The sequence below is a fragment of the Ranitomeya variabilis genome, chromosome 4 (genome assembly GCF_051348905.1).
Source record: "Ranitomeya variabilis isolate aRanVar5 chromosome 4, aRanVar5.hap1, whole genome shotgun sequence".
NCBI classification, from domain to species: domain Eukaryota; kingdom Metazoa; phylum Chordata; class Amphibia; order Anura; family Dendrobatidae; genus Ranitomeya; species Ranitomeya variabilis.
The window spans coordinates 225,601,865-225,613,965 of record NC_135235.1 but is presented as its reverse complement, the minus strand read 5'-3'; the positions used below and the strand labels follow the sequence as shown (position 1 = coordinate 225,613,965).

Genomic DNA, 12,101 nt, shown 5'->3' with positions numbered 1-12,101 from the left:
AAAATATTTTGGCCAAAACAAAAGCTGCTGGCTATGTGTGTGATCTGGTGATGGGAACTGTTAATGTGTGATCGGTGAGAAGTGGAGTTTCACTCAGCAACTATTTTTCTGGAATAATCTGGTTCAGGTATATGATGACCCCGTCACATGACTGGGGGACCCACAGCATCTGAACAGCCTGGGGCCCTGGCTACCCTTAATCCACCCCTGAATGTGAGCCATGCATACAACCATGGCATGGGGGAGCCGAGCCATAGGGGACAGGGCAGCTGAGCCATACAGGACAGGGGAGCCGAGCCATGTGGACCGGGGGAGCTGAGCAATACGGGACCTAGGGAGCTGAGCAATGTGGGACTGGAGGAGCTGAGCAATGCAGGACCAGGGGAGCTGAACATTGTGGACCGGGGGAGCTGAGCAATGCAGGACAGGGGAGCTGAACATTGTGGACCGGGGGAGCTGAGCAATGCAGGACCGGGGAGCCATGCTTATAACAGGGAGAGCCACATACCAGGACAGGACGAGGGTAGCCATATACCAAGACAGGATGAGGGAGCCAAATACTAGGAAAGGGGGAGTCACGCAAAGCAGGACAGGGCAGGGGGAGCCACACATACCAGGACAGGGGGAGCCACATACTAGGACATGACAGGGGAGCCACATACCAGGACAGGTCCTGTCATGCCCATACAAGGGCATGACAGGGGGAGCCACATACCAGGACAGGATGGAGGAGCCACATACCAGGGCATGACAGGGGGAGCCACATACCAGGGCATGACAGGGGGAGCCACATACCAGGACAGGACGGGGGAGCCACATACCAGGGCATGACAGGGGGAGCCAAATACCAGGACAGGACGGGGGAGCCACATACCAGGGCATGACAGGGCGAGACACATACCAGGACAGGACGGGGGAGCCGTGCATAGCAGGACAGGGATAAGGGGGATAATGCATACCCAGCTTATACTCGAGTCAATAAGCTTACCCAGTTTTCCGTGGCAAAAGTAGGTGCCTCGGCTTATACTAGAGTATATGCTGTAAGTCTACAGAAGCTACAGGAAACTAGACAGAAAGTCAGAATATCACAATAATTTATGCAAGAGAAACTACACTGGACTTTTACTATAATTGTAAATTTGTGTCCCAAAGAATGTAATTTGATACACAAGTTAATTTAGTAAAGAAAATCTAATTTATCATAATATTTTAGAAAAGTTTACAGAAAGCACCTAAGCCTATTTTAGCAAACAGATATGTCAATAAATAACATTTTGCAAACAAAATGATATGGTAGTTTGATCAAAAAGGTGTTGTTTTCTGATGAACAGTGATAAAGAAAATATTCAAAATAGCATTTATAATCCATAATGTGTCAATATGTTATGCTATTTGCTGTCTAATAACTATATAAAATCAAGTTAAGTTTCAGCTATAAGAAACCTAAGCCTAAGTCTGCAGGTATTGTTGCAATGTTCTATGATCCTGTTCTATAGATAAGATATGCACACAGAAACAAGACGCCTCCAACTCTCCTGCGTCAGAATTATCCTTAAAACTAATAATTGCTTCTGTTTTGCTTTTTCATTATTTAATTATTACTGATGTTTAATATTTTTTGGTCCGGGCAAGTGCAGAATCTACCTGTCTGTGAGTTAAGAGTTTTAACCCCTTAGTGACAGAGCCAATTTGGTACTTAATGACCGAGCCAATTTTTACAATTCTGACCAGTGTCACTTTATGAGGTTATAACTCTGGAACGCTTTATCGGATCCCGCTGATTCTGAGACTGTTTTTTCGTGACATGTTGTACTTCAAGTTAGTGGTAACATTTCTTCGATATTACTTGCGATTATTTATGAAAAAAATGGAAATATGGCGAAAATTTTTAAAATTTTGCAATTTTCAAACTTTGTATTTTTATGCCCTTAAATCAGAGAGATATGTCACAAAAAATAGTTAATAAATAACATTTCTCACATGTCTACTTTACATCAACACAATTTTGGAAACAATTTTTTTTTTTGTTAGGGAGTTATAAGGGTTAAAAGTTGACCAGCAATTTCTCATTTTTACAACACCATGTTTTTTTTAGGGACCACATCACCTTTGAAGTGATTTTGAGGGGTCTATATGATAGAAAATAACCAAGTGTGACACCATTCTAAAAACTGCACCCCTCAAGCTGCTCAAAACCACATTCAAGAAGTTTATTAATCCTTTACGTACTTCACAGGAACTAAAACAATGTGGAAGAAAAAAATGAACATTTAACTTTTAATGGCAAACATTTTACTTCAGAACCATTTTTTTTAATTTTCACAAGTGTAAAAACAAAAATTTAACCACAAATTTTGTTGTGCAATTTTTCCTGAGTACGCCGATACCCCATATGTGGAGGTAACCCACTGTTTGGGCGCACCGCAGAGCTTGGAAGTGAAGGAGCACCGTTTGACTGTTTCAATGCAGAATTGGCTGGAATTGAGATCGGACGCCATGTCGCGTTTGGAGAGCCCCTAATGTGCCTAAACAGTGGAAACCCCCCACAAGTGACACCATTTTGGAAACTAGACCCCCCAAGGAACTTATCTAGATGTGTGGTGAGCACTTTGAACCCCCAAGTGCTTCACAGAAGTTTATAACGTAGAGCCGTGAAAATAAAAAATCGCATTTGTTTTCACAAAAATGATTTTTTCGCCCACAAATTCTTATTTTTAAAAGGGTAACAGGAGAAATTAGACCACAAAAGTTGTTGTGCAATTTCTCCTGAGTACGTCGATACCCCATATGTGGAGGTAAACCACTGTTTGGGCGCACCGCAGAGCTTGGAAGTGAAGGAGCACCGTTTGACTTTTTCAATGCAGAATTGGCTGGAATTGAGATCAGATGCCATGTCGCGTTTGGAGAGTCCCTGATGTGCCTAAACAGTGGAAACCCCCCACAAGTAATACCATTTTGGAAACTAGACCCCTTAAGGAACTTATCTAGATGTGTGGTGAGCACTTTGAACCCCCAAGTGCTTCACAGAAGTTTATAACGTAGAGCCGTGAAAATAAAAAATCTCATTTTTTCTACAAAAATGATCTTTTTGCCCCCAAATTTTTATTTTCACAAGGGTAACAGGAGAAATTAGACCACAAAAGTTGTTGTGCAATTTCTCCTGAGTATGTCGATACCCCATATATGGGGATAAACCACTGTTTGGGCGCACCGCAGAGCTTGGAAGAGAAGGAGTGTCGTTTTACTTTTTCAATGTAGAATTGGCTGGAATTGAGATCAGACGCCATGTCACGTTTGGAGAGCCGCTGATGTGCCTAAACAGTGGAGACCCCCCACATATGACACCATTTTGGAAACTAGACCCCTTAAGGAACTTATCTAGATGTGTGGTGAGCACTTTAAACCCCCAGGTGCTTCACAGAAGTTTATAACGTAGAGCCGTGAAAAAATAAAAAATGCATTTTTTCTACAAAAATGATCTTTTTGCCTCCAAATTTTTATTTTACCAAGGGTAACAGGAGAAAATGGACCCCAGAAGTTGTTGTACAATTTGTCTTGAGTACGCCGACACCCCATATGTGGGGGTAAACCACTGTTTGGGCGCATGGCTGAGCTCGGAAGCAAAGGAGCGCCATTTGACTTTTCAATGCAAAATTGACTGGAATTGAGATCGGACGCCATGTCGCGTTTGGAGAGCCCCTGATGTGCCTAAACAGTAGAAACCCCCCAAAAGTGACCCCATTTTGGAAACTAGACCCCCCAAGGAACTTATCTAGATGTGTAGTGAGAACTTTGAATGCCCAAGTGCATCACAGAAGTTTATAATGCAGAGTCGTGAAAATAAAAAATATATATTTTTTAACAATAAAGATTTTTAGCCCCCAAGTTTTTATTTTCACAAGGGTAACAAGAGAAATTGGACCTCAAAAGTTATTGTCCAATTTGTCCTGAGTATGCTGGTACCCCATATGTGGGGGTAAACCACTGTTTGGGCGCACGGCAGAGCTCGGAAGGGAAGGAGCACCATTTTGGAATGCAGACTTTGATAGAATTGTCTGCGGGCGTTATGTTGCGTTTGCAGACCCCTAATGTACCTAAACAGTAGAAACCCCCAACAAGTGACCCCATTTTGGAAAATAGACCCCCCAAGGAACTTATCTAGATATGTGGTGAGAACTTTGAATGCCCAAGTGCTTCACAGAAGTTTATAATGCAGAGTAGTGAAAATAAAAAATATTTTTTTTCCCACAAAAAAGATTTTTTTAGCCCCCAAATTTTTATTTTCACAAGGGTAACAGGAGAAATTAGACCACAAAAGTTGTTGTGCAATTTCTCCTGAGTACATCGATACCCCATATGTGGAGGTAAACCACTGTTTGGGCGCACCGCAGAGCTTGGAAGTGAAGGAGCACCGTTTGACTTTTTCAATGCAGAATTGGCTGGAATTGAGATCGGATGCCATGTCGCGTTTGGAGAGTCCCTGATGTGCCTAAACAGTGGGAACCCCCCAAAAGTGACCCCATTTTGGAAACTAGACCCCCCATGGAACTTATCTAGATGTGTAGTGAGAACTTTGAATGCCCAAGTGCATCACAGAAGTTTATAATGCAGAGTCGTGAAAATAAAAAATATATATTTTTTAACAATAAAGATTTTTAGCCCTCAAGTTTTTATTTTCACAAGGGTAACAAGAGAAATTTGACCCCAAAAGTTGTTGTCCAATTTGTCCTGAGTATGCTGGTACCCCATATGTGGGGGTAAACCACTGTTTGGGCGCACGGCAGAGCTCGGAAGGGAAGGAGCACCATTTTGGAATGCAGACTTTGATAGAATTGTCTGCGGGCGTTATGTTGCGTTTGCAGACCCCTAATGTACCTAAACAGTAGAAACCCCCAACAAGTGACCCCATTTTGGAAAATAGACCCCCCAAGGAACTTATCTAGATATGTGGTGAGAACTTTGAATGCCCAAGTGCTTCACAGAAGTTTATAATGCAGAGTAGTGAAAATAAAAAATATTTTTTTTCCCACAAAAAAGATTTTTTTAGCCCCCAAATTTTTATTTTCACAAGGGTAACAAGAGAAATTGGACCCCAAAAGTTGTTGTCCAATTTGTCCTGAGTATGCTGGTACCCCACATGTGGGGGTAAACCACTGTTTGGGCGCACGGCAGAGCTCGGAAGGGAAGGAGCGCCATTTTGGAATGCAGACTTTGATAGAATTGTCTGTGGGTGTTATGTTGCGTTTGCAGAGCCCCTGATGTACCTAAACAGTAGAAACCCCCAACAAGTGACCCCATTTTGGAAAATAGACCCCCTAAGGAACTTATCTAGATATGTAGTGAGAACTTTGAAAGCTCAAGTGCTTCACAGAAGTTTATAATGCAGAGTAGTGAAAATAAAAAAATATTTTTTTTTCCATTAAAAAAGATTTTTAGCCCCCAAGTTTTTATTTTCACAAGGGTAACAGGAGAAATTGGACCCCAAAAGTTATTGTCCAATTTATCCCGAGTACGCTGATGCCCCATATGTGGGGGTAAACCACTGTTTGGGCGCACGGCAGAGCTCAGAAGGGAGGGAGTACCATTTGACTTTTTTAGCGCAAAATTGGCTGTCGTGTTTGGAGACCCCCTGATGTACCTAAACAGTGGAAACCCCCAAATTATAACTCCAACCCTAACTCCAACACACCCCTAACCCTAATCTCAGCCCGATCCATAATCCTAATCACAACCCTAACGATAATCACAACCCTAACCCCAAAACAGCCCTAATCTCAACCCTAACCATAACCCTAATCAAAACCCTAAATCCAACACACCCCTAACCCTAATCCCAACCCTAACCCTAATCCCAACCCTAATCCCAAACGTAACACTAATCCCAACCCTAATCCAAACCCTAACCCTAATCCCAACTCTAACCCTAACTTTAGCCCCAACCCTAACCCTAACTTTAGCCCCAACCCTAACCATAACTTTAGCCCCCGTCGTCACAAAAAAAGTTCAATGTAACCTTTTTTTTGTACGTCGCGTCCGCCATTTCCGCGCATGCGTGGCTGTAACTCTGCCCCCTCCTCCCCAGGACATAGACTGGGCAGCGGATGCGTTGAAAAACTGCATCCGCTGCCCACGTTGTGCACAATTTTCACAACGTGCGTCGGTACGTCGGGCCGACGCATTGCGACCTCCCCGTACCGACGCAAGTGTGAAAGAAGCCTAAGGCTACTTTCACACTAGCGTCGTACTCAGCCCATCGCAGTGTGTCGGGCCGACGTACCGACGCTAGCGTTGTAAGCGCCGCACAACGGGTGCAGCGGATGCTGTTTTTTCAACGCATCCGCTGCCCCATTGTGAGGTGCGGGGAGGCGGGGGCGGAGTTCCGGCCACGCATGCGCGGTCGGAAATGGCGGACACGTCACACAAAAAAGTTACATGTAGCTTTTTTTGTGCCGACGGTCCGCCAAAGCACGACGCATCCGTCGCACGACGGATGCGACATGTGGCAATCCGTCGCTAATGCAAGCCAATGGAGAAAAAACGCATCCTGCAAGCACTTTTGCAGGATGCGTTTTTTCTCCAACGACGCATTGCGACGGAAGCCAAAAATGCTAGTGTGAAAGTAGCCTAACCCTAACCCTAACCCTAACCCTAAATTTAGCCCCAACCCTAACCCTAACCCTAACTCTAACCCTAACTCTAACCCTAACTCTAACCCTAACCCTAACTCTAACCCTAACCCTAACCCTAACTCTAACCCTAACTCTAACCCTAACCCTAACCCTAACCCTAATTTTAGCCCCAACTCGTCTTCTCCTGCCGGCCGGCAGATGGCAGCAGATGGCGGGCGCACTGCGCATGCGCCCGCCATTTTCTTTCCCGACGAAGAAGTCGGCCGGCAAGAGGAGACACAGGAGGACCCAGGGACACCGGGTGAGTATTATAGGGTCCCCGAATCCCCCTATTTCTCTGTCTTCTGATGTGCGACGAATCCCCCTATTTCTCTGTCTTCTGATGTGCGATCACATCAGAGGACAGAGAATTACAGATCGCTTTTTTTTTTTTTTTGCGGTCGCCGGTAAACTGTTAATTACCAGCGATCGCAAAACAGGGGTCGGTGCAAACCGACCCCGATTATGTTCTTTGGGGTCTCGGCTACCCCCGGCAGCCGAGACCCCAAAGATCTTCCGGGTGCCGGGCGGCGGGCGCACTGCGCGTGCGCCCGCCATTTTTTCCCGGAAAAAAGATGGCGGCGCCCATCGGGAGCCACGAGGAGCACCGGGGGAGGTAGGTAAGTATCGGGGGGCTATTGGGGGCCATCGGGGACCACATTTCTCTGTCCTCCGATGTGCGATCACATCGGAGGACAGAGAAATTAAACGGCAAATCGTGTTTTTTTTTTTTTTTTGCTGCGACCGCCGGTAAACGGTTAATTACCGGCGATCGCAACTCGGGGGTCGGTAAAAACCCCCCGAATCATGTTCTCTGGGGTCTCGGCTACCCTCGGCAACCGAGACCCCAGAGAAAATCCGACTCTGGGGGGTGCTATTCACTTTTTCCACAGCGCCATTAATTAACGGCGCTGTGGTTTAAGTACCCTTAGCGGCCGCCGTTAAAAGGCGTATCGGCGGTCGTTAAGGGGTTAATTTAAATATTACAACTTTAAGCAACAGGTCAGATCCTTTTCTCATATTACTAGAAAATATACGCTCCTAATATTTTATCTTTACTTATCTCTCTGAATTGTAACTTCTTCACCTGTGAAGACCAAATCTTTGCAGAATTTTCCATATCAATGGGATCATGCATCTTACAACCCGTCTCCTACGCATGAATAACATGGGACTAGTTAAAGAATTAATTATCAGACATTATCGTTGTAAGAATCTTTGTTGCAACACATCACATATTGGTTTATTTCATAACAACTTCACTGAATAACAACTCTATCAAAAAGGAGAAGAATTTCAGATTTTTTTAAATATCTGCTGATTTTCATTAAACTCAGTATGAGCTGAAATTTTATACAATCAAAATAATTTATAATGTAACTATTTTTTATGTTTTTGACAATATTTACCCAACATTGCTTTCAGGTTTGCTACAAATATAATTAGCGGGAGAAAAATTCTAAAATACTTAACTTTAGAGTAAAAACTTAAATATTGGATATTACAGTATATAACCGGTATTCTTTTTTTTTAAATTACAATTTAAGATAAAAAGAAAATTTGAATTTTGGGCCAAAAATAATGGAGCTTAATTTTTCAAAATCTACACGACTTTATGGTTTTCCTTGTGACCTGTGTTTTTTCAGAATGCAAAAAATTAGTCTTGCAATTTCTGCCCTTAGATACAGCATTTTATATGTCTGATAACATTAACCCAACTAAAGTTAGAAAGATAGACTATAGAATGTTCCTCTTTCTGTTCCTTTGGATACACTTTGTACTGCAGTGTCATGTGCTTGGTTCCCCGTCGTATTTTTGTCTGATAATGTAGGCAAGCACAATTAAAAAAAAATAAATCATTTTTTAATGTTTAAGACAAATAGCTCTGATCCCCATCATCATGGCCAATTTTAGCACATTGACAGATACAATGAATATGTAACAATGAGCACATAGCGTATGACATCAGGAAATTACATTATATTAGAGGTCAGTAGTTGCAGATATACCAAATATCAACGTTATCTCTGCTTGTAGATCTGTAGTTTATATTCAGTTCATAGAGCTATGGTTAAAATTAATGAGTATTTACTTACATGTTGAGCCCCACGAGTACAATGACATACAACTCTATTATCTGCATCTGAAATTTCAGGAAGCATCTTGGTCGTTTCCTGAAATGCACAATATCCTCTGTTGTAATTTAAATTAATGATTTTTTTTTAGTTAAAACAAAAACTGATGTGTTTTCATTTACATCTCACCCACTTAGTGAGGGCACCACACCTTGTTGACTGAAGCTGATGCATTGTCATTGATTATTCACCCACATAGTGAGAGCACCGCACCTTGATGACTGAAAGCTGATGCATTTTCATTGATCATTCACCTACTTAGTGAGAGCACTGCACAATGTTGATTGAAAGCTGCTGCATTTTCATTGATCATTCACCCACTTAGTGAGAGCACTGCACCTTGTTGACTGAAAGCTGATGCATTGTCACTGATCATTCACCCACCTAGTGAGAGCACCGCACCTTGTTGACTGAAAGCTGCTGCACTGTTATTGATCATTCATACACTTAGTGACAGCGCCGCACCTTGTTGACTGAAAGCTGCTATATTGTCATTGATCATTCACCCACTTAGTGAGAGCACTGCACCTTGTTGACTGAAAGCTGATCCATTGTCATTGATCATTCACCCACATAGTAAGAGCACCGCACCTTGTTGACTGAAAGCTGATGCATTGTCATTGATCATTCAACCACATAATGAGAGCACTGCACATTCTTGACTGAAAGCTGCTGCATTGTTATTGATCATTCATACACTTAGTGACAGCGCCGCACCTTGTTGACTGAAAGCTGCTATATTGTCATTGATTATTCACCCACTTAGTGAGAGCACTGCACCTTGTTGACTGAAAGCTGATCCATTGTCATTGATCATTCACCCATATAGTGAGAGCACCGCACCTTGTTGACTGAAAGCTGATGCACAGTCATTGATCATTCACCCACTTAGTAAGAGCATCGCACCTTGTTGACTGAAAGCTGATGCATTGTCATTGATCATTCACCCACATAGTGAGAGCACTGCATATTGTTGACTGAAAGCTGCTGCATTTTCATTGATCATTCACCCACTTAGTGAGAGCACTGCACATTGTTGACTGAAAGCTGCTGCATTGTTATTGATCATTCACACACTTAGTGAGTGCACCTCACCTTGTTGACTGAAAGCTGTTGCATTGTCATTGATCATTCACCCACTTAGTGAGAGCACCGCACCTTGTTGACTGAAAGCTGATGCATTGTCATTGATCATTCACTCACTTAGTAAAAGCACGGCACCTTGTTGACTGAAAGCTGATGCATTGTCATTGATCATTCACCCACATAGTGAGAGCACTGCACATTGTTGAGTGAAAGCTGCTGCATTGTTATTGATCATTCACACACTTAATGAGAGCACCGCTGTCACGGGAAGAGTAGGTGGGCAAGAGCAAGTAACCCAGGCCCCTGCAATTTCCCTCAGACTAGGGAAATCCTGACTGACCCTCTACCTAGAGTTTACACTGATGGTGTGCATGTTTTGGCCTTGAACCTCACCCTGTCTCCTGTTTCAACCCTTGGCTGAAACAACCGCCCGCCACCCAGTGAAACGATAATACACCAATACCCACAGTTAGCACAGACAAGTATAACGGAAAAAATATACACCACGCTGCAGTCACTCAGGAATACACAATAAGTGCACAGGGCAAAATAAATACAAATATAAGAAGGAGTAAATAAGACAAAGGGAAATACACCACCAGCAATGATACTCCAACTACTAGCTCACTACTCCAGACCGAGATAACAACGCACAAGACAGAAGCTATAATCGGTGATGCCCAATGTTCAGGAGAACTATTTAAAGGCAGTGGGCATGGCCCAGCTTCCAATCCGAGCACCAGGTAAATTAACCCCAGTCCAGCTAGATAAAATCTAGCCGACGCCAATGAGCGCATAGTGGTCAAAAGCAGAATTACTGCTGTCTGTCGAACGACCTGGTCTGAACAGCGTCCGACATGACAACCGCACCTTGTTGACTGAAAACTGTTGTATTGTCATTGATCATTCACCCACTTAGTGAGAGCACTGCACCTTGTTGACTGAAAGCAGATGCATTGTCATTGATCATTCACCCACACAGTGAGAGCACTGCACATTGTTGACTGAAAAAAGCTGCTATTTCATTGATCATTCACCCACTTAGTGAGAGCACCGAACATTGTTGACTGAAAGCTGCTGCATTGTTATTGATCATTCACAGACTTAGTGAGAGCGCCACACCATGTTGACTGAAAGCTGTTGTATTGTCATTGACCATTCACCCACCTAGTGAGAGCACCACACCTTGTTGACTGAAAGCTATTGCATTGTCATTGATCATTCACCTATATAGTGAGAGCACCGCACCTTGTTGACTGAAAGCTGATGCATTGTCATTGATCATTCACCCACTTAGTGATAGCACCGCACCTTGTTGACTGAAAGCTGATGCATTGTCATTGATCATTCACCCACATAGTGAGAGCACCGCACCTTGTTGAATGAAAGCTGATGCATTGTCATTGATCATTCACCCACTTAGTAAGAGCACAGCACCTTGTTGACTGAAAGCAGATGCATTGTCATTGATCATTCACCCACTTAGTAAGAGCACTGCACCTTGTTGACTGACAGCTGATGCATTGTCATTGATCATTCACCCACATAGTGAGAGCAGTGCACCTTGTTGACTGAAAGCTGCTGCATTTACATTGACCAGTCACCCACTTAGTGAGAGCACTGCACCTTGTTGACTGAAAGCTGATGAATTGTCATTGATAATTCACCCACTTAGTGAGAGCACCGCACCTTGTTGACTGAAAGCTGATGCATTGTCATTGATCATTCACCCCCATAGTGAGAGCAGTGCACCTTGATGACTGAAAGCTGCTGCATTTACATTGACCAGTCACCCACTTAGTGAGAGCACCGCACCTTGTTCACTGACAGCTGATGCATTGTCATTGATCATTCACCCACTTAGTAAGAGCACCGCACCTTGTTGACTGAAAGCTGATGCATTGTCATTGATCATTCACCTACTTAGTGAGAGCACTGCACCTTGTTGACTGAAAGCTGATCCATTGTCATTGATCATTCAACCACTTAGTAAGGGCACCGCATCTTGTTGAATGAAAGCTGATGCATTGTTATTGATCACTCACCCACTTAGTAAGAGCACCGCACCTTTTTGACTGACAGCTGATGCATTGTCATTGATCATTCACCCACATAGTGAGAGCACCGCACCTTGTTGACTGAAAGCTGATGCATTGTCATTGATCATTCACCCACTTAGTAAGAGCACTGCACCTTGTTGACTGACAGCTGA

At 43.4% G+C, this 12,101-nt stretch overlaps 1 protein-coding gene across 1 annotated transcript in view; it reads right to left on the bottom strand.

The window, feature by feature from the left end:
- Positions 1-8,834, bottom strand: part of LOC143770456 (B-cell receptor CD22-like) — a 42,735-nt gene extending 33,901 nt beyond the window's left edge. Inside the window, exon 1 of the mRNA XM_077260091.1 lies at positions 8,765-8,834. The gene's annotated coding sequence lies outside the window, so the exon portion shown is untranslated. The remainder of the gene's footprint in view (positions 1-8,764) is intronic.
- Between the last annotated feature and the right edge of the window lie 3,267 nt (positions 8,835-12,101).